At 35.0% G+C, this 27,381-nt stretch overlaps 1 long non-coding RNA gene across 1 annotated transcript; it reads right to left on the reverse strand.

The window, feature by feature from the left end:
- Positions 1-3,620: 3,620 nt before the first annotated feature.
- Positions 3,621-8,777, reverse strand: LOC127545997 (uncharacterized). Its single transcript, XR_007949871.1, has 2 exons — positions 8,699-8,777; positions 3,621-3,742 (listed from the first exon to the last, which is right to left on the reverse strand). It is a non-coding gene; the product is annotated as an uncharacterized LOC127545997 (long non-coding RNA).
- Between the last annotated feature and the right edge of the window lie 18,604 nt (positions 8,778-27,381).

Here is a 27,381-nt window from a genome sequence, read left to right on the forward strand (position 1 = left end):
GTTTTCCCACATCCCCTCCAACATTCCGCATTATCTTTCCCTGTCATTCTAGCCAGTCTAACAGGTATGTAGTGTTATCTCAGAGTTGTCTTAATTTTCATTCCTCTGATTAATAATGACTTGGAGCATCTTTTCATATGGCTAGAAATAGTTTCAATTTCTTCATCTGAGAATTGTCTGTTCATATCCTTTGACCATTTATCAATTGGAGAATGGATATGATATAAGATATGATAATAAGAAACCAAGCTTATAAATTCTCTATGTTTTGGAAATGAGTCCTTTATCAGAACCTTTGACTGTAAAAATATTTTCCCAGTTTATTGCTTCCCTTCTAATCTTGTCTGCATTAGTTTTGTTTGTACAAAAACTTTTCAGTTTGATATAGATTTTCTCTTAATTGAATCGTTAAGTTTGACTTTGTCTAAGATCAATGATTACCCTACTTTCTTTTTCTAACAAATTCTATTCCAGATCTTTGTTTTAGTGTTTATGTTTATCTCTTATGGGGTATCTTGTTAACTCTTCTACTTTAATTCTGTTTCTTAACTTACCTTGATATTACTTAACCTCCCCCCACCTATAGGTCTTTCCCTTATCTTCTCTCCTCATTCTTTCCCTACCTTCTTTATCTCTTTTTCATTGATCTATCAACTTGTCAACACTCTTTCTCTCTCTCTCTCTCTCTCTCTCTCTCTCTCTCTCTCTCTCTCTTTCTTTCTCTGTATATACACACACATATACATACACATATATATGTATACACACACACATATATATATCTATATAGTGTTCTCTATTTAACCCATGTTTGTTAATTGCACATTATTTTTTATGCTACAAGTTTCTTCTTTTCTTATATCTTGTTCTGAGCAGTAATAAACTTATACCCACCCTCTTTAAGACTATGCCTGTTGGAACAGCTAGGTGGCACAGTGGATAGAGCACCAGCCCTGAAGTCAGGAGGATCTGAGTTCAAATTTGTTCTCAGACACTTGACAATTCCTAGCTGTATGATCCTGGGCTAGTCACTTAATCCCAATTGCCTCAGCCAAAAAAAAAAAAAAAAGACTATGCCTATTGAATGTGAATTCTGAATTTAAGTTAATCCCATAGAAATCTAAAGAACTTGAAATTATCTGACCTACTCCCTCATTTTACCAGAATTTTCCCTAATGCTTATGAATTTGTAATGGAAAAAACTCTGGGCTTGAAATCAAGGGAAACCTGCTTTTGAATCCTTAATCCTCCTTTAGAAAATTGTGTTAGACAGATAACTCCTTTGCAATTTAGTTTTTTCATCTATAGAATGGGGATTATAATAATTATGCTCTTTATCTCATAGTGTTGTATTTATATAAATGTTCTATAAATCAAATAGTGCCTTAGAAATACTAGTTGTAGTCAAATAATAGGAGAGTAAAGTTCTGGACTTTGTTAGAAGTTCAGCATTCCATTCCTTTTCCTTATTTTATGAAATTAAATTGTTAATTTGACCTCTCATTTCATCTTCCCTGAAAGAACACTATTATAACTACTTCCTCCAGGATAGTGTTGCGCACTACCACTCCCCCCTTCCTTGCCATTAAGACTAGAAATTGACTTATACATACCATTGTGACACAATGAAGGATAGAAAAGAAAAACCATATCCAGGTGCTCACCATTCCTTGCCCAAAACTACCCTGGGGTAGAATTATGTTATCTTGCATCCCACCTATGCCCTCATTAAAAGTCCCTATTTATCCAAGAATGGTCCTACTCCGTTCTCTTGACAGGAACTGAGCCAGGATCCAAGACTGTAAATACTAGGTTAACTCCCCTCTCCCGATTCTCTCTCTCTCTCTCTCTCTCTCTCTCTCTCTCTCAAAGACAAAAGCTGTAAAATGTTAGACTAATTGCCTTCTCAGCTTCTGGATCCTGGCTGCAAACCCTTTAAAAGTTCCCCACTTCAGTTTCTTGAGGCCGAATGATTTTTGAACATAAGTTCCATTTGGTTGGCTAACCTAAACTCTCCACATTAAAAGGTTAAAAACCAATTTCTGCTTTGCCTGAGTTTCTTTGGCATTATAATTGTAGCAGATAAATGAAGAATTCAAGAAATTGTAGCTTTAAATTTCTTCTCTGAAAATGATTGTCATTTCAGAATGTCATTTTCAAAGACCATATATATATATATATTATATATATATATATATACACACACACACACACACACACACACACACACACACACACACACACATATATATATATATATATATATATATATACACACACACATTAGCTTTTAATTTTTTAAGAAGCAACAAACCCGGGCAGTTAGGTGGTGCAGTGTAGAGAGCACCAGCCCTAAAGCCAGAAGGGCCTGAGTTCAAATCTGCCTTTAGATACTTAATATATCCCAGCTGTGTGACCCTGGGCAAGTCACTTAACTCCAATTTTCTTAGCAAAACAAACAACTCCCCCCAAAAGCAACATATCACACACTGTATATATCATATTTGTTTTACTCTATTCAAATTTCACTAAACTTAATATTTATACATCTTACCTTTTAACTAGAGCCATAAAATATTTACCATTTTTTCTTATTATGAAACATCAACAGGCATGATTATTTCTAGATATAAAAAACAGAAAAGTAAGATGTTGTATGAAATTTCCATTTCTATTTATGAACATCTTTGAAAACATATACACATACATACACATATTTACCAGCAACTGGAATGGGGTGCAGGGTGAGGGAGTGAGAAAAAACAAGTAGAACAGAAAAAAAAAAACCTCAGGCTAGGTGAGTCAAGATACAATGCTAAACTTGACTAGTTTATTCAAGCAACTAAGATCCTTATATCACAAAAAAAAAAACTTGCTCTTTCACATGGGAAAAGCAGTAATGCAAGGACACCATATATTCTTTTTTTTTTTTTTTTCTTGCTGAGGCAATTGGGGTTAAGTGACTTGCCCAAGGTCACACAGCTAGGAGGTACTACTGTGTTTCCCCGATAATAAGACACTGTCTTATTATTTTTTTGGACAGAAAAACACCAGAGGGCTTGTTTTCAGGGGAGGGCTTATTTTAATGAACATTGACAGCAATTTTAATAAACAGGTAAATGTGAACAAAAAAAAGTACCTTTATTCAATAATGATCATGTCATCTTCTTCAACAACATCGTCATAAGTGTCCATACCCTGAATTTTGTCCTGGATGTCTTGCGCCTCTATTTCCTTCAGAAGGAGTGGATCCAGTCTATCCTGTCCAGCACTATAGCTCTCTTTAAATGAACATGTCTTGTCCAGATAACCTGCTCATAGTGCCTTGGTGACACAGCTATCAGTAATTTTATCCCATGATTTCTTCACCCAAGTCACGACTTCTTGCAGACAGGGCTTCACAAAGTTTCCATGCTGATTTCTTTCCATTCTATTTTCAATGTAGTCATTGACTTCCATGCGCAAATGGTCCTTGAATGGCTTGTTTATTGCAATATCAAGGGTCTGGAGATAGGCAATCATTCCTGCAGGAATCATTACTTGATCTATTCTTCTCTCTGCAAGGAAGTTCTTCATTTCTTTAGCGCAGTGAGTGCTGGCTGAGTTCTTCTTTTATCCTCCATCATGCCCCTTTTATCCTCCATCATGCCCCCTCACTCCCACTTACATACTGGGTTTTTATGTTGTCCTGCCTCAGCTCTCCTCCGCGGCACTGCTCTCAATGGCGCCAGCAAGCAAATCACTGGGGAAGAACAGGATGATACGCTCACTGCTGCAGCTCTGATTGGATGCAGCTCAGAGCGGGAGAGAGGGGGACGGAGGGGGGCGGGAAACGGTGCATACAGAGGATACCATAATGTAGTGTGTAGCGCAGGGGATCACCTTCACTACAGTAGCAATCTCAATAGGGCTTATTTTCAGGGGAGGGCTTATTTTAGAGGAATCTTACACAGTAAGGGGAGGGCTTATTTTTGGGATAGGTCTTATTATTGGGGAAACACGGTAGGTGTCAGAGACCAGATTTGAACTCAAGTCCTCCTGATTTTAAGGCTGGTTCTCTATCCACTGTACCACCTAGCTGCCCTGGAATATTTTCTTGTTAACATTTCATATCATCATTTTGATTGGTGCCCATACTTTCCCAGTACTGGCAATCACAATGTAAGCACCTGTTCTTTTGAACTTTGATTATTATTATTTATTACATATCTGAAAGAGTGTCCAAAGACTTATGTCTGTGGGAAGAGACTTTGAACCTTCCTTGTATCCAAACTGAACTCTAGGATTTTCAGACACAACCCTTCACACATATTTATGTATATAATTTTATATTGTTCCAAAATTGACTTGTCTCTGAAGTCTACCTTCTGTCTTCTTCACAGTGATTCAGTGATACTTTTTCCTTTAATTTTTCATATTATTATAATGTCCTATGTTATAATAAATAAGTATAGTTAAGCAAAAGATTCACATTTTGGTATGTCTCAGAAGTTAAATCTCATCTTGTCTTTCTAGCCATCACCTCATTGTCAAAAAGTAGTAAGTATGATTTATCATTATTGTTTGGACATGTTTATTCTTTTTTTTTTTTTTTTTTTTTTTTTTTTTTTTGATGAGACAATTAGGGTTAAGTGACTTGCCCAGGATCACACAGCTAGTATGGTTAAGTGTCTGAGGATCAGATTTGATCTTAGGTCCTCCTGACTTCAAATCTGGTGCTCTATCTACTGCACCATTTAGCTGCCCCTCCACTGTTTATCTTTTAAAAGAGCAAACAGTTCAGTTGTTGGGGCATTCAATTAAAAGTATTGTCTTTGTTCTGTCTTTTACCTTGGCTTCAAAAATATAGCTGCCTTTTTTTTCCCCATCAAAGTTTTTACAAACCTCCATTGAACCTGGTAGCTAGCAATTATCTTAAATCTTTACCTCCAAGTACATATCATTATGCTCTCCTGAGATTATTCTCTTCTCAGTTATTCTTCTCTCCCTCAACTTCTCCATGAAGACTACTCCATCCTAATTCTTTCAATTCCTCCACCATTCTCAGAACAATGAGATCTATTTACTTTTGTGAAATTTAATTAATTTTATACATTTGATGCTCCCAGTTTCAGTGGCATTATTTCCACTGTGATTTATCCTTTGGCAAATTTTACTCCCAAATGAATTGAAAGATAACATCTATCCTCTGTAGATACTTGCTTTGTTGGTAGAGGATAGTTCTAGATAGAGGAGGAATTGATCAAAGATTTGAACATGAACAACTTTGATCTGTCTTCAAAGAGAGATTTTGATAGAGAGACTTAGTTATTTGGTTTGACCTGAGTTCCCACAGTAGCAGAAATACTATAAAAAATTAAGCATAATAAACATTTCTAAACACCAAAAAGAAGTTAATTTGAGATGAACTACCATTTGGATTACATTTTCTCATTATGTAAGAATTTGCTATTTGTAAATTCTATAATGAAAGTTGAAGTTTAATATAAATCATATGCATTGACAGGGGCAGCTAGGTGGAACAGTGGATAGAATACTAGAATTGGCATCAGGAACACGCTGTTTCCTAAATTCAAATCTGACTTTAGATAAGTACTCTATGTGACTCTGGGCAAATCACTTAAGCCTGTTTGGCTAAATTTCAAATGAGCTGGAGAAGGAAATGGCAAATCACTCCAGTAGCTTTGTCCAAAAAACTCCAAAACGGGTCACAAAGAATCTGGACACAATAGAAAAAAGATTAAACAGCAACAATAATGAAACACATGTTAATTCATATATACATGTATTATATGTTTGGATTCTCATAATGCTGAACCAAAAAAGGACCCTATAAGTTTCTTATGAGAACCTGAATTTAACTTCACACACTAGATTAAAGTGACAAGCATGACCATAGAGTGACCTTGCCTATTTCTGTTCTTTTGCTTACTTGGATATCACACCTGTGAGGTACTTCTACAGATAAGGTCAATTATTGTTGTCCAAAAATACCGACCCTGGAAAGTCCCCTTACCCCATTCCCCTCACTGTATACATCCTGCTACTCCCACTATTGTATACATCCCAAACTCATTCCCATTATTGTGTGCATCTGGTTATTACTTTAGGCTTTGAGAAATATAATTTTTTTGTATAACAGCTGCCTCGTGATCTAGTTGCATTATTTTTGCTTCTGTGTTACCTGCTTGCTTTGCTATATAAACGCTGTTCCCCAGTCACTCTGGACTATATGATTTTGAACATGAGTTTGAATTGGTGGGCTAGCCTAAACTCTCCACAATTAAAAGATTAAAAACTAATTTCTGTCTTGCCTCAGTTTCTCTGGAATTACAATAGTATATTTGAATTTCTTCAAGTTTGAGTTCAGATCTCACCTCCTGCAATGCAATTTTTTCACTTTTCCATATGAGTCTTCTCTTTTAAGACTACCTTCCATCTACTCTGCATGAATTTTATATTTAACTTTTTCTATACATGTTTTCTCTCCTATTAAAAATTAAGTTCCTTGAGAACATATACATATATATGTATTTTTTTTTGAATTTTTTATACCTCTAAAACTTAACACAATGTTGTTATTGTTTACTTGTTTCAGTTTTGTCTGCATCTTCATGATTCCATTTGGAGTTTTCGGCAAAGATACTAAAGTGGTTTGCCATTTCCTTCTCCAGCCAAAGCCTGGGGTCTAAGATCACATTTAAACTCAGTTCTCGCTTAGTTCTCAGTTCTCGGCCTAGCACTCTACTGCACCACCTGGCTACCTGCAAAACACCCCCTGACTTTTTATGATTCCATAAGCAAGATTACCTCCCAATTTATATCTGGTATGGACAGATTTACATTCAGCCAATTTTCCATGACCTCATTTGGGGTTTTCTCAGCAAATATACTGGAGTGGTTTGTCATTTGACAAATAACTGACTAAACTGAGGCAAATAGGGTTAAGTGACTTGCCCAGAGTTATGGATCTATTAAGTATTTAAGACCAGATTTGAACTCTGGGAGATGTCTTCCTGACTTCAGAGGAAGACACATCTATTTTTATTTACTGCATTGTCTAACAGACACTTGTATATATCTGGTATATAATAATAGTTTAGTAAATAGTGATGTGTGGGATGGGTGCTAGATCTCCTTTCCCAAATTAACTAATTAGAGAAGCATTTATTTAGTCCCTGCAAGGAGAGGCCCAGCACACCCAGGAGGCATCTCATTTCCTACCATGTACTTGACCCGATCAGCAGAAAGTAGAATACTTGGCTAAATAGGAAAAGACCCAAGCCTTTTCATTGGATGGACTAAAAGGACATGGACATCAATGTTGTGTGCTTCCTGTAGGTCACATCACTTCCTGTAGCTTCATTGACTGAGGGTCTGATCTTTCGGTTCTGGGAATAGGGATCATGACAGTCTCAAACTGAGAAAACCTCATCCAATCAGTCCCATTCAGTAAGATTTGAGTTCAGATTTACAGAAATTAAAATATATTATGTGGGTCCAAACACATTGTGTATGCATGTATATATACATGTGTGTATACACATGTAAATATATAGGCACATATGTATATACATGTATCCACACACACACATATACATATATAGTGTATGTTTTGAAAATATTTCATTTATATTGTACCACATACCTATTAACTTCTCAAGGATAAAATTTGTATTTTCCTTTGAAGTCATACCTATATTTACTAGATGATTTTTCGTGCTCCTTATCTTCAATAAACATTAAGTAATGGAGTGGATGTCCTTGATGGTTATGCTTATCTGAAGTCTTACTTTACTGTGCTCTACTAAACTCCAATTCCAAAGAACTCTTGGTGTGCTGGTGACTCCAGGTCCTTTCTGGAGGCTGTATTAGTGAGACACAAGAGCAGTCAGATTCTACCAAGCTGGAAAGGATTGACTCTAGCATGAGTCTGCAATAGATTCCATGTCAGCTGTCCATGGACCAACCAGAGTAGCTAAGTTCAGACAGACAGACTCGTGGTGATTCCTAGATTCAGCCAAAGACCATCTATTAGGTTAAAAGATTACAGATTATGTGAGTTAATATAATTACCACACAAGTGAAAATCATAAATTAATTGATATTGGATTATAGTATAAAAGAAAAGATTTATTTTATCCAGAAGGAGAAATATTCCAACTATTCTCTACATAGAAATGCATTACTTCACTGTGAATAAAGATCTAGTCTTGAAACTAGGAAAATTCCCTGCCTGTGATACTTGCTGTCTATGTAATCTCAAGCAAGTTACAGAACCTTTCAAAGCTTTAGTTAACTCTCTGAGCCTATAAATTATAGAAAAGGTGCCAACCTACAATAATTAAAGGAGTTTTCTCTACAACACATTCCTTATTCTAATAAAATGACAGGTCTTATCTCTATTCCTATGATCAAAAAACCTAATTGTTTATGCAAGAAGTTCAAAGATTTCCTTCCCTGAGGTCTCCCCTGGATGTCTTGTTAATATGTAGATGGCTATAGAATAGGAATAAGCCAAGACAGACTAGGTTAGAGAGGATTTTGGCAGATAGAAGTTTGTTTAAGAAATTTACCAAAATTCAGTGAAATAAGGCAAAGCAGAAAGGAGAATGAAGGGAGGATAAATCTATGGATTTATGCAGAGCCCAAAGTATAAGAGATGAGACAATCAGCAATGGTGTACTTTAAAAAATACCTGCTGAGTATGAGCTGTCCTGAGTCTGCAGGTGTTGATTGTAGTCAGAAGGAGGTCAGAGACTGATGGATAAATCCAGCTTTTGATTTAAAAAAGGGACAGAGATGTTAGGATTACCGCACCCTGGGAGGGCTTTAAGAATAGAATCTCTCTAGGATAGTTTAGATAAAGAACAACCTGGAGTCACCAAGGGAAGCTTGTGAATAACTTTCTGAGGATCTTTCCAAGAAGCATGATTCCCCCTTAAATGTTCTTAGGCTTTTTTCCTTATCCAGAATATTTGTTGCTCACGTCACAAGGAGAACAATGTTCCTTGAATCCCGTGAAATCTTCTCATTGTGGTAACAATTCTTTAAAGAAACAGTACCTTGTTGAGAATTGAGTCTCTACAATGTGAAAAAATATTCTAAGTTACTATTGACTAGAGAAATGCAAATTAAAACAACTTTATAGTTGGTACCATCTCATATTTATTTATATTGCCTAATATGACAGAAAAGGAAAATGATGACTATGGGAGATAATGGGGGGAAAATTGGAATTCTGAAGTGATTCAACCACTTTGGAACTATGCCCAAAACCTGTACATACTTTTTGATCCAGCAATCCTACTAGTTCTGTATTCCAAAGTGATCATAAAAAAGAGAAAAGGACCCACATGTGCAAGAATATTTGTAGCAGCAATTTTTGTGGTGACAAAGAATTGATAATTGAGGGGATGCCCATCAATTGAGGAATGGCTGAATAAGTTGTGGTATATGAATGTAATGAAACACTATATTTCCATAAGAAATGATGAGCAGGTAGATTTCAGGAAAATTTGGAAAGACTTACATTAATTGATGTTCAAATCCAGCCTCAGAATAACTGTGCAAGTCATTTAATCTTTGTGTGCCTCAGTTTCTTCATTTGTAAAGTGTTGTTTTGAAAATAAAGGGAGATATTATGTGTAAAGGACTTGGAAAATCTTCAAGTCTATGTAAGAGCTAGCTATTATTATTACTTATTATATTAGTTTTGAGAAACAGAAAAAAAACCTTCTGTAATGGGGTCTGCCACATGCACAGAGTATATGAGATAGTATCTCTCCATGAGGAGGTGGCTAGGGTCAGACCTTTATTATTTTTGTAATGTGATAACATTTTTAAAGCTCTTAGCACATTGCCTTGGCACATGCAGGTACTTGATAAATGCGAGTTCCCTTCCTGATTATAACAAATAAGCATAGTTAAGAAAACGTGAATCCACACAGTGGCCATGTGCAAAAATGTATATCTGTGAACTTTGTGTTTTTCATCTCTCTTTCAGAAGGTGGGGGATATACTTCATATTCCTCTAAAAATGGTCATTGCACTGATCAAATTTAAATTTTTAGAAGTCATTATTCCTTTTAATGTTGCTGTCCTTGTATAAATTATTCTATGGGTTCTGTTCACTCTGTCAGTTTATACCTTCCAAGGACTCAGAAATTTTGTTTTTCATCATTTCTTAGGGCATTTTAATATTTTATTACATTCATAGTTCACATTTGTTCATCCATTCCTCAGTAATCTAGAGGCTTTTCAAGGCACTTCTCTTACATTTTAGTTAGTTTTTTCTTTATTCTTTTAATATCCTACTAGGAAATTATCTTTGTTTAAAACTTTTTCAATTCTAGTATTTCCCATCCTCTTAGCTATTCCATTCCCTGTTTCCACTTGTTTTCCCATTGAATTTGATGAAATTCTGAACTGTATATACATAAATATAATGATAAAATCATTATGTGATTACCCCTACACCCTGACCTGTGATTTTTGTCTTAATAATCTAATCAGACTATTATTTTATCACTCTCCCCTCGTGATTGCCATTTTTATATCCCTGCTGCCTATCCCATCCCAAGCTCAGTTCAAACTGTGGTCCCATATATACAAGTCTGCCTTTTTGTATACATTGTCTTCCTTCTTAGGAGGAATAAATCCAGGGATACAATTTAACTATTTGTCTTAGACTGAACTCTGGAAAATATATACTATATATATATATATATATATATGATATACTATATATATATATATATATATATCTGCGTTTAGACATACATACATATCTTTGTACATAGACATAGTGTTCAAGAGTCATAGTTCATAGTTTGAAAAAATTAGAAAAGCTTATCTTATAGTCACAAAGGACTTTTTTTTTTTTTTAATGTAAAAGCATATAAGACCAGGCTTTGAGAGAGTCTAGTTATTAGTAAAAGGTGGGAGAGCTTTATATATTGAAATATAGGGCTTCAATTACCCTGGCATGGACTCTGTCAATATAAAATTATTATTAAAAAAAAAAAAGAAATATAGGGCTTCAAGCCACAGACAGTTTCTATGAGGAGAGCAAAGTACAGATAAGGATGTCTTTTAGCAAAGTATTGTTATTTAGGGAAGGAGACAGGTAACAAGTCAGGAAGTGGGATGGGGATTTTACTGAAAACAAATAGAGCAACAGATTATTGTTTTGCATTCCTTAACTAGATATATAGTTTTGAATAGATACTGGACTATGACCTATCATCTCCCTCCATATGTCTTTTGGAGGGAGGAAATTCTGGGAACAAGGACTGGGGACTCATGAACTTGATGGAATTCCATCTTATGACATAGATAATTGTTAAGGACCATGTCTTAGAGAAGGAGCAGGTCAATTCTCCAAGAGCCTCCACAGCTGTGGATCATAACACTTGAAGGAGTTGCAAAGCAGCTTTTGCTGATGCAGGTGTTCCTTCTGGACTGGGAATGAAATAAATTGGAGGCAAGAAGGAAGAGGAGAGAGGTCAGACAACACAACTGCCTCTCAGTGGAGAGGTTAGAGAATGCAACTGCCTCTCAGTCTCTTTGTATCATTGTCATCCTCTCACATGAAGAGATCCATTCTACTGGTCTGAGTTAGACCTCCAGCAGCCACTTGCTGGTGGCTCCAGTATCACAACAGATAATATTCTTTATTCTTCATTTGCTTTTTGCCATATGTGGATTATTGTCAATCTCTTTTGAGTGAATATATATGTACTCCTGTTCCTCTACACTTCTCCATCATGTCTAATATAAACCTATATAAATGTATATATATATATATATATATATATATACACACACACACACACACACACACACACACACACACACACATATATATATGTGTATATACATATATTATTGAAAAACATCCACATCATTCTATAGCTTCATGTAAAAGACGTAATAGTTAATAATAAAGGCTAACATTACACACTTATTATGTACTAGGCAAGGGTGCTAAGCCCTTTTTCAAAATGATCTTGTTTAATCCTCACAACTCTGGGAGGTAGATGTTATCATTACCCCCCTCTATTTTAAAGGCAAACAGAGATTAAGTTATTTATCATACAGCTAGTAAATGTCTGAGGAGAGATTTGGATTTCCTGAATTCAGACCCAGCACTCTATCACTATATCACTTAGCTGTCCTTATACAAATATGAACATTTGAAGGATATCATTAGGTAGGAAATTCCTATTCCCTTTTATCTTATTATTGAAATTCTCTATGAAAGACTTTCTCCATAAACTGGCAAGTATGTCTTCTTGTTTCATTCTTCGTTTAATATTTATGAAATGTGCATGTTAGTTAGGGGACTCGAGTGCATTCCTCTGATTTTTTGGATGAAATTATAGGATGCAATGGAAAAGTAACAGAAACAATGAAATAAAAAATATATCCTTTCAGACTTTCATTATCCCATTTATATCTTTTGAGGGTATTAGAATTTGGATTACCAGAGACAATGGAGCTTGCCTCTGAGTGTGGCTTGCCCTGGTGATTTTTTTATCTGCTCATTTACTAATGTATGTGAATGTTAGAAACTGAGAATTTTAAAATGCAAGCAATAACTGTTTTAGCAATCAAACTGCAGAGAAATGCTTTTAGGAACAGTGAAGCAAGAAAGGGGAGTTGGGATTTATCTGTGCTCCCATAATCGATAACTTATTGCAGCAGAAGCATAAAACATATCCTTTAATCAAACATAACATCTTGCCTAACACTGTATTAAAAAATTCTTCAGTTTCAAATAATATTACCCTGCCTCCTCTTTGTCACCTTTCAATGCCATCAAATGAAACTCATGGTATTAGATAGTCTATGTCTAGATTGACCTACTGACATTTCTGCCAAATTATTGATCTTATTTGTCATTTATAGCTTGCCAAGTCTAAAAGGAGAAAACATTAACTGACTGGCCATTATTTGTGTGGAAAGTTCAGAGGGGCAATCCAATACAATCCAGTAAACCATCATCAAGTGCTTGCTTTGTAGCCCTGACCAGAAATCATACCCTTAAAACTTAAATCTTTTGTTGCCCAAATTGTTGTCCTGAAGTTCCACTGGTTTGATTAGTGAGCCCCTGTTGGGTGCACTGTTTCATCCTGGCTTTTCACTTTACTCTCTTGCCATCTTCTTATCAGCTGCCTTATCTCTATAGAAATACTTTCTGTATTCTTCCCTCTATGTACCCTGCCTTTTAGGTTTGGAACAAAAAATCAAATCATTATTACCATCATTTCTAAAAAGAAGTCTAATTGTTCTCTTCTGATGCTACTCACCATCCTATAACTTTTCAAAACAAAATACACTTCTCTGGCCAGGTTCCCTTCATATATTGTCTCCTAACTGAATAAAAGCTACTTTCAATGCTTGGTAAATAATATATTCTCTTTCATTCATTCACTAATTCATTCATTCATCCATTTGATGTATAAGGCATTGAGCTAGAGTCTGAAAATAAAAAGACAAAACAAAAAAGCAGTCTTTTCTCCAAATGAATTTACATTCTAATTGGGCTCGGTAAGGGACACAGTGTGTCAACATGTATTTATATACATGATAATTTAGGAAGGAGGTAAAAGATAGGAGCAACTAAAGGGATCAGAAAGGGCTTCCTGGAGAAGATGGTACATGAAATGTGCCTTAAATAGATTATATCTTAAGTGAGAGACAAAGAAAAGCTGAACAATTAAATGTGGGAATTATTTAAATGATGACAATTTAACTGATGTGAACTAACAAGTTCAATTGAAAGACGCTATCAAGAAACAAACTAAGAGGGTGTATTATAGAGTAATGAGGAGACACTGATGATTGGAGGTAAAATATAGATAATAATCCAACAAAAGACACTGAAATAGCACAGACAAAATAACCAAGAGCAGTGGAATGGAACATGAAAGCACCCAAGAAAGACAGGGTGATGTACAATGCCAAATGCTACAGAGAGGTCAAGAAGGATGAAGAATGATTAAACACATTTAAGAACTAATTACTAATCTTTGAGAGAACAAGTTCATTTGAGAATTAAATAGGGAAAAGGCAAATAGAGGATGATAAATGTAGATTCCTTTTCTTAGAACTTAGCTGTGAAAGTGAGGAAAGGTATAAGACAACAACTCAAAAAGTTGGTAGACTCAAGAAAATAACTTTTTAATGGGGAATGAGAGATGAGGGATCCTGGATTTGTAGGATTTAGAACTATTAGTAGTTAGGAAGAGATGGAAAATTAGCAAAGGAGGGGATGACTAAGGGAATAAGCTTAACAATGAGATGGGTGGTGATGGAATGAGATCAAAGGTGCAAATAGAAAGGTTGCCATTGGCAAAGCAAAAAAAAAAAATACTTCCTTATCAGGGAAAAAGATAAAGTGAGACTTTTTGTTTGTTTTTACATTTCTTTATATCTCAATATGCTAAAAACACTTAGCATAATGTCTGACCCATAGTAGGCATTTAATTAATGTTTATAAAGGACTGATTCTGAAGTTTTGAATAGATGAGAAGAGGGATGACCTTCTATTTTCTCTTCTGGTCAGATCCCTTATGGGAAAGAATGGGGGAGGGGGTGGAGATGGAGGCAGAAGTATTAAAATAGCATGATTCTCACACATTGAGATATTCAATACTTGCATATTCTAGAGCAATGTCAAAATGAGGAAAATGAAATTACAATTAGATGAAACGAAGTATTTTATAAAGGGACTGGTCATGAGCCTGCCCAGATTACTTAGCATGGAGACAACTTGAGGTCACTTTAGAGTATGGCCAAATGAGGCAATTTCAGTCTTCTGCCATGCAGGTTGGGGCAGCTTCCTTTGATTGCCTATTTAATAGAAACAATTCATTTCTTTAAAACTAGAAGTACTGAGAATCATGCCTTTTATATTTTGGGAGAAAAAATTTATATTTTCATGATTGTGCCTTTCTTTCTAAAAGCTAGTCTGATTTCTAGTGACTATATAGAAGAAGCTTGCATCTTTTATTAAGAGGTTGGTGGGAGTTGGACTCAATGTCAGTAAACTTAAACAGATACCCTCAAATCTCATTAAGGATACCAGAGAAACTTGGTGATGGAGGAGTGAGATGTAACACACTTGGTCTTCAGATGGGGAACGGGTCAGTGTTACATTGTAAAAAAAGTCTTCTTTTGGGAGAATAATTCTATATATCTTTAGAAATAATATCCCAGATACCCCAAACAAAAATGAAGAAGGCTAGGCATGTTAATCCTGTACCATGAGGACACATGAAAGGAAAATATTTGGGCTTTACATATTCAGAAGCTGTGAAAAGAGTAAGATAATTATATCTTGGTTAGAGATATTTTGGGGTGGCAATAACTAATTGCCCCTAGATTTCTCTAGAGGGAGGGTGATGTACAGTTGACAATTTTGGAGAATATTTTCATAAAAGAATAAAAGTTCTTATATGAAATTTGGATTCATTTTAGCTATTATGACAAACTATAATTGGCCATTATAAAAGGTTAATCAGATTTTCTTTTTTAAAGTTTTTTTTTTTTTTTTAACACTAGTTAGCTCACAATTTTGCACTTGTGCTCATGTGCTACATGTCTGGTAGTACAAAATGAAAATAATTGAATAATGTGGAAGGAATACACTGAATTAAAAAAAAATCTTATCCATAATGTACCTACTAGAATGCCTTAGCAACTCCTACCAATTCTATGACCAGTGAAACTACATTTATTGCTATCAAGTGTCTTCATTTAAGAGGTTCCCATCCCCAAGTACCACAACTCACAAAGGAAAATTGGAAAAAAAAAATATTTTATTAATTGATTCAAAATACCATCTTTCAGAATATTTCCTGGGGCCAGAAAAGATTCGGTCCAAACACCTATCCATTTAATATTAATATACTTATAGAAAGATTTTTGATCTTTATGAAGATGGCCCAGAAATAATGGCCCTTAATCATCAAAAATAAATATTGAGCAATCTATATTTACTAAAGCAGAGACAGTATACTAAAATATTTCATAAAGGTTTTGAACAACAGAGGAGAAAATAAATATTTATGTACATCAATGTGGCAGCTAGGTGGCACAGTGGATAGATAAGAGTAGTAAGCCTGGACCTCAGAGTGAATTCAAATCTGCATCAGACACTTACTAGCTGTGCGACCTTGGACAATTCATTTAACCCTGTATTTGTCTCAGTTTCTTCCTCATCTGTAAAATGAGAAAGAAATGGCAAATATAGAATATCTACTTTTTAATCAAATTATGTATAACTATGTACATAATATTTCAGAAAGCTATTGAAAAGAAGACACAAATGTAGGCAAACTTTTTAACACCTGAAAAATTCAATTAGCCACATTATCACTTTCTCTATATATTTCAATTAATTGGTGTTTTATTATATAATGAAATGATTACAAATGGCTGTGGAAGTTATGTTTGCCTTCTTTACTATCTTAGAAAGTCAGTACATGGGTCCAATGAGATGTATACTAAAATTTGCTTTGGGACATATACAATTCTATGTAATGCAAGCAATCTGAAAAGAACTTAATTTCTGAGGTAATGGGACAACTAAGTGGAGCAGTGGATAGGAGGCTGGGCCCAGTGTCAGGAAGGTCTGGGTTTAAATATGGCCTCAGATGCTTACTAAATGTGTGATCCTAGTCAAGTCATTTAACTTTTTTCCTCAGTTTTCTCATCTGTAAAATGGTTTGGAGAGGGAACTAACAAATCACTCTAGTATCTTTGCCAAGAAAGTTCCAAATGAGGTCACAAAGAATTAATCACATTATATGTTATGAAGAGCAAGAGTTTTCATTTCAGGGAGTTTGGGTAGAAAAAAATGAAGAAAGTAATTTAATATCAAATGACACAGCAACACTTTGATTTTTAAAAGTACCTTTCATAAAAAAAAAAAAATAAACAACAACCAGCATTTTCAAATCTATTAGTTCCCGCCCCCCCTTTTTTTTGGCCTGAGGTCTTAAGTATGGAAGGATAAATATTATCACTACTTTTTTGATAAGGAAAAAGAGGGTAGTCCAGTAATTGAACCAAAAACATACTGTATTTCAGTGACGTAAAGAAGCCAAAGAGAAAGATCATAGATTCGTAGATGGAGAACTTGAAGTGACCTTAGAGGTCTTTTCATCTGACTATCTCATTTTGAAGATGAAGAAATTGAGTTTCAGAAAAGCAAAGTGATTTGCCAGAGTGACAGCTGATGGTCCAGTGGATAGAGTGCCAGGATTAGAGATAGGAAGACCCTAGTCAAAACTTAACCTTTGATAGCTGTGTGATCTTGGTAAATCACTTAACCTCTCTTTGCCACAGTATCCTCAATTTTAAAATAAAAACATCAACTTCTCAGGGTTGTTGTAAAGATCAAATGTGATATTTGTAAAAAGAATTTAGTAGATTGTCTGGAATTTAATAGTTGCTATAGAAATACCGCCCTCCCCCCTGCCCCTTTTCCCCAAATATTGCACAGGTGATAAGTGTTAAAGATGTCTATGTAAGAAATTTTGGACTCTAGATCAAGTAGGGATGAATTGGTTGGCTCTGTTGTTAAATGGACTGTTTATAGGGTTAAAAACCTCTCCCTTTATTCTGGGTCTAAAAAATTCCCAGTTTTCTGAATAGAAGGGAGAGGTAAGCTCCTGAGCTATGCTATTCTGTAACCCAACCCTCTGAAAAGAGAAGAAATTTTTTTGGCCAGAGCTCATCTTGTTTGTTAGCAACCCCACATTTGAGAATTATAGAACCTAGCTTTCTTTCTTTCTTTTTTTTTTTTTAATAACTTTTTATTGACAGAACCTATGCCAGGGTAATTTTTTTTTTTTTTTTACATTATCCCTTGCATTCACTTCTGTTCTGATTTTTCCCCTCCCTCCCTCCACCTCCTCCCCCAGATGGCAAGTAGTCCTATACATGTTAAATATGCCACAGTATATCCTAGATACAGAAGGTAGAAATAACCTGGGAAGGAAAACAAAAATGCAAATGGTTTAGATTCATTTCCCAATATTCTTTCTTTGGGTGTAGCTGCTGCTGTCCATCATTGATCAAATGAAACTGAGTTGGATCTCTTTGTCAAAGAAATCCACTTCTATCAGAATACATCCTCATAGAGTATTGTTGTTGTGGTATATAATGATTTCCTGGTTCCACTCATTTCACTTAGCATCAGTTCAGATGGTATGGGATGGACCCACATTTAACACTGTATACCAAGATAAGATCAAAATGGGTCCATGATCTAGGCATAAAGAACGAGATTATAAATAAATTAAAGGAACATAGGATAGTTTATCTCTCAGACTTGTGGAGGAGGAAGAAATTTGTGACCAGAGATGAACTAGAGACCATCACCAATCACAAAATAGAAAATTTTGATTACATCAAATTAAAAAGCCTTCGTACAAACAAAACTAATGCAAACAAGATTAGAAGGGAAGCAACAAACTGGGAAAACATCATCACAGTTAAAGGTTCTGATAAAGGCCTCATTTCCAAAATATATAGAGAACTGACTAATTTATAAGAATCAAACAATTCTCCAATTGATAAATAGTCAAAGGATATGAACAGACAATCTTCAGATGATGAAATTGAAACTATTACCACTCAAATGAAAGAGTGTTACAAATCACTATTGATCAGAGAAATGCAAATCAAGACAACTCTGAGATACCACTACACACCTGTCAGATTGGTTAAGATGACAGGAAAAAATAACGATGAATGCTGGAGGGGATGCGGGAAAACTGGGACACTGATGCATTGTTGGTGGAGTTGTGAACGAATCCAATCATTCTGGAAAGCAAACGGGAATTATGCCCAAAAAGTTATCAAACTGTGCATACCCTTTGATCCAGCAGTGCTACTACTGGGCTTATACCCCAAAGAGATACTAAAGAAGGGAAAGGGGCCTGTATGTGCCAAAATGTTTGTGGCAGCTCTGTTTGTAGAGTCTAGAAACTGGAAAATGAATGGATGTCCATAAATTGGAGAATGGTTAGGTAAATTGTGGTATGTGAATGTTATGGAATATTAATGTTCTGTATGAAATGACCAACAGGATGAATACAGAGAGACTTGGAGAGACTTACATGAACTGATGCTAAGTGAAATGAGCAGAACCAGGAGATCACTTTATACTTCGACAACGATATTGTATGAGGATGTATTCTGATGGAAGTGGATTTCTTTGACAAAGACTCAGTTTCATTTGATAAATGATGGACAGAAGCAGCTACACCCAAAGAAAGAACACTGGGAAACGAATGTGAACTATTTGCATTTTTGTTTTTCTTTCCAAGTTGTTTTTACTTCTGAATCCAATTCTCCCTGTGCAACAAGAGAACTGTTCGGTTCTGCAAACATATATTGTATCTAGGATATACTGCAACATATCTAACATATATAGGACTGCTTGCCATCTAGGGGAGGGGGGTGGAAGGAGGGAGGGGAAAAATCGGAACAGAAGCGAGTGCAAGGGATAATGTTGTAAAAAAATTACCCTGGCATGGATTCTGTCAATATAAAGTTATTATAAAATTAAAAAAAAAGTGTGGGTCCATGCCTAATTTCTGCCACACTAATTTCCAGTTATCCCAGCAGTTTTTGTCAAATAATGAATTCTTATCCCAAAACTCTTTGGGTTTGTCAAACACTAGATTGCTATAATTGACTATTCTGTCTAGTGAACCTAACGTATTCCACTGATTAACTAATCTATTTCTTAGCCATTATCAAATGGTTTTGGTGACTGCTGCTTTATGATAAAGTTTTAGATCAGGTACAGCTAGGCCACCTTCATTTTATTTATTTTTTCATTAATTCCTTTGAGATTCTTGATCTTTTGTTCTTCTATATGAATTTTGTTGTTATTTTTTCTAGATCATTAAAATATTTTCTTGGAAGTCTGGATTGGTATAGCACTAATAAATAGATTAGTTTAGGGAGTATTGTCATCTTTATTATATTCGTTTGGCCTATCCAAGAGCACTTAATATTTTTCCAATTATTTAAGTCTCATTTTATTTGTGTGGAAAGTGTTTTGTAATTTTGCTCATATAATTCCTGACTTTCCTTTGGTAGATAGATTCTCAAATATTTTATGCTATCAACAGTTATTTTGAATGGAATTTCTCTTTATATCTCTTGCTGTTGGATTTTGTCGGTAATGTATAAAAATGCTGAGGATTTATGGGGGTTTATTTTGAATACTGCTACTTTGCTAAAGTTATGAATTATTTCTAATAGTTTTTTAGTAGAATCTCTGGGGTTCTCTAAGTATACCATCATGTCATCTGCAAAGAGTGATAGTTTGGTTTCCTCATTGCCTACTTTAATTCCTTTAATCTCTTTCTGGACTCTTATTGCTGAGGCTAGTGTTTTTAATACAATATTGAATAATAATGGTGATAATGGGCAACCTTGCTTCACTCCAGATCTTACTGGGAAAGGTTCCAGTTTTTCCCCATTGCATATGATGCTTACTGACGGTTTTAAATATGTGATCCTGACTTTTTTAAGGAAAAGTCCATTTATTCCTATACTCTCAAGTGTTTTTTTTTTTTTTAAATTAGGAATGGATGTTGGATTTTACCAAATGTTTTTTCTGCATCTATTGAGATGATCATATGGTTTTTGTTAGTTTGGTTATTGATATAGTTGATTATGCTAATAGTTTTCCTAATATTGAACCAGCCCTGCATTTCTGGTATAAATCCTACTTGGTCATAGTGTATTATCCTGGGGATGATTCTCTGTAATCTTTTTGCTAATATTTTATTTAAGATTTTAGCATCAATATTCATTAGGGAGATTGGTCTATAATTTTCTTTCTCTGTTTTCAGCCTACCTGGTTTAGGTATCAGTACGATGTCTGTGTCATACAAGGAGTTTTGTAGGACTCCTTCAATCCCTATTTTTTTCAAATAGTTTATATAGCATTGGAGTTAATTGTTCTTTAAATATTTGGTAGAATTCACATGTAAATCCATCTGGTCCTGGAGATTTTTTCTTAGGGAGTTGGTTAATAGCTTGTTTTATTTCTTTTTCTAGGATGGGACTATTTAGGATATTTACTTCTTCCTCTGTTAATCTGGGCAAGCTATATTTTTGTAGTATTCTTCCATTTCATTTAAGTTGTCGAATTTATTGGCATAAAGTTGGGCAAAGTAACTCCTAATTATTGCTCTAATTTCCTCTTTATTAGTGGTGAGTTCTCCCTTTTCATTTTTAAGACTAATAATTTGATTTTCCTCTTTCCTTTTTTTAATCAGACTTACTAAGAGTTTGTCTGTTTTGTTGGTTTTTTCATAGAATCAACTCTTAGTTTTATTAATTAATTTCATAGTTTTTTTATTTTCAATTTTATTGATCTCTCCTTTTATTTTTAGAATTTCAAGTTTAGTGTTTGACTGAGGGTTTTTAATTTGTTCCTTTTCTAGCATTTTTAGTTGCAAGTCCAATTCATTGACCTTCTCTTTCTCTGTTTTATGCAGGTAGGCCTCTAGAGATATGAAATTTCCCCTTATTACCGCTTTGGCTACATACATTTTGGTATGATGTCTCATTATTGTCGTTTTCTTGTTTATGTCTATGATTTGCTGTTTCACCCAATCATTCTTTAATATGAGATTATTTAGTTTCCAATTATTTTTTGGTCCAATTTCCCCTGGCTTTTTGTTGAATGTAATTTTCATTGCATCGTGGTCTGAAAAGGATGCATTTACGATTTCTGTCTTACTGCATTTGAGTTTGAGGTTTTTATGTCCTAATATATGCTCAGTTTTTGCACAGGTTCCATGAACTGCTGAAAAGAAAGTGTATTCCTTTCTGTCTCTATTTCATTTTCTCCAGAGATCTATCATATCTAACTTTTCTAGTATTCTATTTACCTCTTTGACTTATTTCTTATTTATTTTCTGGTTTGATTTATCTAATTCTGAGAATGCAAGGTTAAGATCTCCCACTATTATAGTTTTGCTATCTGTTTCTTCTTGTAGCTCTCTTAATTTCTCTTTTAAGAATTTAGTTGCTACACCACTTGGTGCATATATGTTTAATATAGATATTGTTTCATTTTCTGTGCTACCCTTTAGTAAGATATAGTGCCCTTCCTTATCTCTTTTAATTAGATCAATTTTTGCTTTTGCTTGATCTGAGATCAGGATGGCTACCCCTGCTTTTTTGACTTCCCCTGAAGCATAGTAGATTCTGCTCCAACCTTTTACCTTTACTCTGTATGTATCTCCTTGCTTCAGGTGTGTTTCCTGTAAACAACATATTGTAGGAGTCTGGCTTTTAATCCATTCTGCTAACTGCTTCCTCTTTATGGGGGAGTTTACCCCATTCACATTTATGGTTAAAATCACCAATTCTGTATTACTTGCCATCTTGTTAACCCCTGTTTATGCTTTTCTCCCTTCTTTCTCCCTTGCCCCCCTTCCCAGTATTAAACTTGTGAGCACACTTGCTTCTCACAGCCCTTCTTTTTTAGTATCCCTCTCCCCGCCTTAGATTTCCTTTCCCTATCTTACTCCTTTCTCTCACAGTTTCCGTATTCCCTTCCGCTTAGCTTATTCCTTCCCTTTTCAAAAACTTTTCTCTTCTCACTTTTCAATGAGGTGGGAGAAGTTTCACCATAAATTGACTATGTCTAAAATTTTTCTCTTAAAGCCAATTTTGATGGCAGTAAGATATCCACTATATTCATCCTCCTCCATTCTTTCACTCAGATATAATAGGTTTCCTTTGCCTCTTTGTGAGATGTAGTACCCCCACTTTACCCTTTTTCTGGTACAATGCCCTTTCTACCTCTACTTTCTAGAAAAAGGTATACATGTATTCTTTATATATCTTTATAGCAGAAATATAGTTCCCAAGATTTCTTTTTAAACTTTTTATGTTTCTCTTGAGTTCTATATTTGTAGGTCAAACTTTTTGTTTAGTTCTGTTTTTTTCATCAAAAATAGGTAAACTTTGCTTATTTCATTGAACGACCAGATTCTTCCCTGGAAAAAGATGCTCATTCTGGCTGGGTAAGTTATTTTTGGTTGCATACTGAGTTCCTTAACCTTTTGGAATATCATATTCCAGGCCCTTCTTTCCTTTAATGTGGATGCTGATAGATCCTGGGTAATCCTTATTATGGCTCCTCTATACTTTAATTGTTTTTTTCTAGCCACTTGAAGTATTTTTTCCTTTGTCTGAGGGTTCTGGCATTTGGCCACTATAATTCTTGGTGTTTTGATTTTAGGATCCCTTTCAGTAGGTGATCGATGAATTCTTTCAATGTCTCTTTTACCCTCTGTTTCTATGACTTCTAGGCAGTTCTCTTTGACAATTTCCTGGAAAATAGTGTCCACGGTCTTTTTTTCATCATATTTTTCTGGGAGTCCAATAATTCTCAGATTGTCTCTCCTAGATCTATTTTCCAGGTCTGTTGTTTTCCCAAGAAGGTATTTCACATTTTTTTCCATTGTTTGATTTTTTTGGTTTTGCTTGACTGATTTTTGTTGTCTCCTTGAGGCATTCAATTCCATTTGTTTGATTCTGATTTTCAATGAAGTATTTCCTTCATTTACTTTTTAAATAGCTTTTTCTAATTGGCCAATTGAGTTGTTTTGTTCTATGTAATTTTTTTCCATTTTGCCAATCTTATTTTTTAGAGAGCTATTTTCTGTTTTCAGTTTACTAATCCTATTTTTCAAGGATTTGATTTCTTTATCCACTCTGTCTTTAAATGAGTGGGATGACTTCTCTAGACTTTCTTGCCAAGCCTCCCTCTCCTTTTCCCATTTTTCTTCTAGCTCTCTTGTGAGAGCCTTTTTAATTTCTTCTATGAGATTCATGTGTGCTGAGGAACAGATGATCTCCTCCTTTGGGAATTCATCTGGAGACAGTCTGTTTTTAGTCTCCTCAAGGTTTAGAGTCTGCTCTCTATCCATATAGAAGCTATCAATGGTTAAGGTCCTTTCCAATTTTTTGCTCATTTTGTCAGAGAAGAATGAAAGACACACTAACAAAGAAAAAAACAACAACAAAAAAAAAACCCAAATGGAATCTGCTTTTTTTTGGGGGAGGGGCTGGGTGGTGTTACTGAGTTTCCTCTACAGACTGCAGGAAGCAGTAGCACAAGGCACTAGCAGGACAGCGATGACTGTGCTGTGCCTGTGCTCTGAGACTCTGAGAGCATGCTATGACACTGTGGGGGAGGGGTGGCAAGATCTTAAGAGACTCTAGCTGTTTGGGGTTGGATTCTTCACCCCCGGTGTTTCCAGCGTCTCTGCTGGGCTACTGACTTGCTGCCAGGGCAAAGTATCCAATCGTGTAGTAAAGCTCTTCCCGCAGAGACGGCTGAGATCACACCCCACTCCCCTCTGGTCTGCTTGGCTGTGAGCTGCCTCCCCTCAGCCTGCACCTGATCTAAAACTGTCCCCGCCCTCGAGCAGAAACAGACCTTTCCTGGCTAATTTCAAGGTTGTCTTCTCTTGATAACTATTTGTTGGGCTTTTTTTCAGGCAAGCATTAATTCCTGTTAGACCACTTTATGTATGTTGCCATTTCTATGTAATAGAATAATGACTGTCCTATGCCCAATATATATTGCTACTTTGTTCATTTGTATGGGGTCTGAAGATCTTTTTACCCAAATCTAAAAAAACCAAAACATAAACTATTTTAAACCTGTATTTGGAGAGTTTCCAGTGGAAATTTAATGAGCTAAATAGCATTTTTGGGTCTTCCCTAAACTGATATCCATGAACCTAGAACTTGAGATGGAAGGTTATTGTTTAATTTTAAAACATATTTAATGTGTTAGTGCATTGACTGAAACAAAACACTTTTATAGAAATTTTCATCATAGCCATATCTGGTGTAGTATTGTCTTTCAGTTGCTCTTTGCAGAAAAATGGAAAGATAGACTATATTGTATGGCAAGAACACTGGTATTTGATTAAGATCTAGAGGAAATTAGTGGTGTATATGTAAGGAAAAGTAAAGAATGGAATAGATATGAAGAAAAGGAAAGTTAGAAAACAGAAAGGTTAAATTTACTAACTTCTTTGCCCTGTGGTTATGCCTAAGATTTCAATTTCAAAGAGTTATGGAATATAGACAATAGAGTAGTGAACTTTTTGGAAAAAAACAAGAAAACAACAACTTAAATAGCCTACACATTCAGATCTGTTCTGAGCTTTTTCTGATATCTAAGTGAGTTTGGCCATTGATTTGGAATAAACATTCTGAAAAAGATGAAACATAGTTGGCCCCTATGACCTTCTGCAGCTGTTTGCCGACGCAGTGAAACTATTTACCAAAGAACCCCTTCGTCCACTAACCTCGTAGTTAGGGTATGAGGGAAAAGAGGAATGTTGAGAATTGCTAGAAGACATGGAATATAGTAAGTTTTTGAACTGGGGAATAATGGGACCTCTGAAAGAGTACTTAGTTATGAATGGGGAGACAGAATGATAGGAAAAAAGAGATGACTAATCATAATATCCAAATACATCTGAATAACACATGAGACTTCAGTTACACAACTTTAGGCAGAAGAAAACCTGAGGTCAGTTTACACCTCCCCCCCCCCCCAATTTTCCATTCCCCTTATCAGTCTAGTCAAAGCTATACATTCAAATGTCACTTTTGGTTGTTGTTACAATCTGTCATGAAATGAAGGTGACAAACAGAGATTGTAATGAGACTAGCTAATGGAATTCAACTAATCCTTGTCACACTCGAGAGCTAACAGGCCTTTTTAAAGTTAGTGGCTAAAAGTCAACTTTTTTTTTAAAAAGAATTTTGAGCTTTTTAATTAATGATAAAAGATTAAAAGATATTTATCCAGTTCTATTAAGTGCTTAGGGGAAAAGAATCAACTTTTTTTAAAGTAAAGAATTATTGAGCTTTTAAATTAACAGTGAAAGATTAAAAGATATTTATCCAATTCTGTTGAGTAATTGTGAAAAAAATGGGAAGGGCATTATTGACCATTTTGATGGAGTAATTGGATTATGTTTGCCCATAGACATACACACTGCCATGGAAGTAAACATTTTTCTTTTGGGAGGCGAGCAGAAGAAGAATAGGTGATAATAGGTTAGAGGAAAGTGGAGAGTATTTCTTCCTAAATTCAGTTGTTTCATTGTTGTTCAATATTTTAGTGGTATGAATTCCCAAAACAAAATAAAAATTTAAATATTTCCCCGGAAAATTGTGTGAGCATATATAGAAATTGACATATATATATAAAATACAAATTCAAATGTGTATATATATGAATGCATATATGTATTCACATGTATATATAAACATATACATACTGTAAATAGAACTAAACATACATGTATGCATATAAATTTCAATAGCTTAAAACTACACTAAGACATTTGCAACATCCTACTCTCTCTCTCACACACAAATGGCAGTAAAATTATAAGGGATATTAAGGTGGTCTTGGAGCCTGGAAAATCTAAGTGTGTCTATTTCTATCTCTGAGTGTCTAAATATGAGCATTATGCTTTGTGATCTTGGAGAATTTGATTTTTTTAATGCTCTCAGCTGCTCCCTAAGATATTTTGCAAGAGGTGTCACTTATGTTGGTAAAGGGAGAATGGAAACCACCTTATTTGGCTCTGTTGCTTTGACTAAGTAAGAAATTTTTTGTTGTTGTTGTATCAAATAAATAATCTGAGTGTTAAGAGGATCTAAAAACATCCTTGAATCTATCAAAACTACTAAAAAGAATGTGTCATGGTCCAAGGATTGTATAAGAGGAAGAAGCCATGTCAAAACTGGAGTAAAGAAATTCTGTTTGTTTTCTAGAGATTGGAGCAAGCATGGAGTGAAGGGAAGATTGAACTATTTGAAAGAAGGAAGATATCTGGGAAAGTCATTGACTTTATAGGTATCTCAGAGAGGTAGACTAATATTGGGGAGAATTTCCAAGAAAAGGTCAACTCTTTCCCTAGTTTCCCATGTTGATGTCTTTCTATACATAGACACAATAATATAATCTGCTGTTTTGTTGCCCATATGTTTGTATTAACTGGAATTTTCCTTCAGTCATGAAGAAGCTAGAAATTAACCAGTTGTTAAGTCATACAATTCCTATCCATCTCTTTATTTTCCCATTTAATGTTTTCTTGGCAGGGATAATTGAGTCATTTTCCACCTCCTTCTCCAGCTCATTTTATAGATAAGGAAACTGAGGTAAAGTTAAATGGCCTGCTCAGGATCATACTGCCAGTGTCTGAGTCCAGATTTGAGTTCAGGAAGAAGAATCTTTCTTATTTTTAGCCCAGCACTCCATCCATTGTTCCACCTGGCTATCCACAA

This window comes from Antechinus flavipes, chromosome 1 (assembly GCF_016432865.1).
Source record: "Antechinus flavipes isolate AdamAnt ecotype Samford, QLD, Australia chromosome 1, AdamAnt_v2, whole genome shotgun sequence".
Classification (NCBI taxonomy): domain Eukaryota; kingdom Metazoa; phylum Chordata; class Mammalia; order Dasyuromorphia; family Dasyuridae; genus Antechinus; species Antechinus flavipes.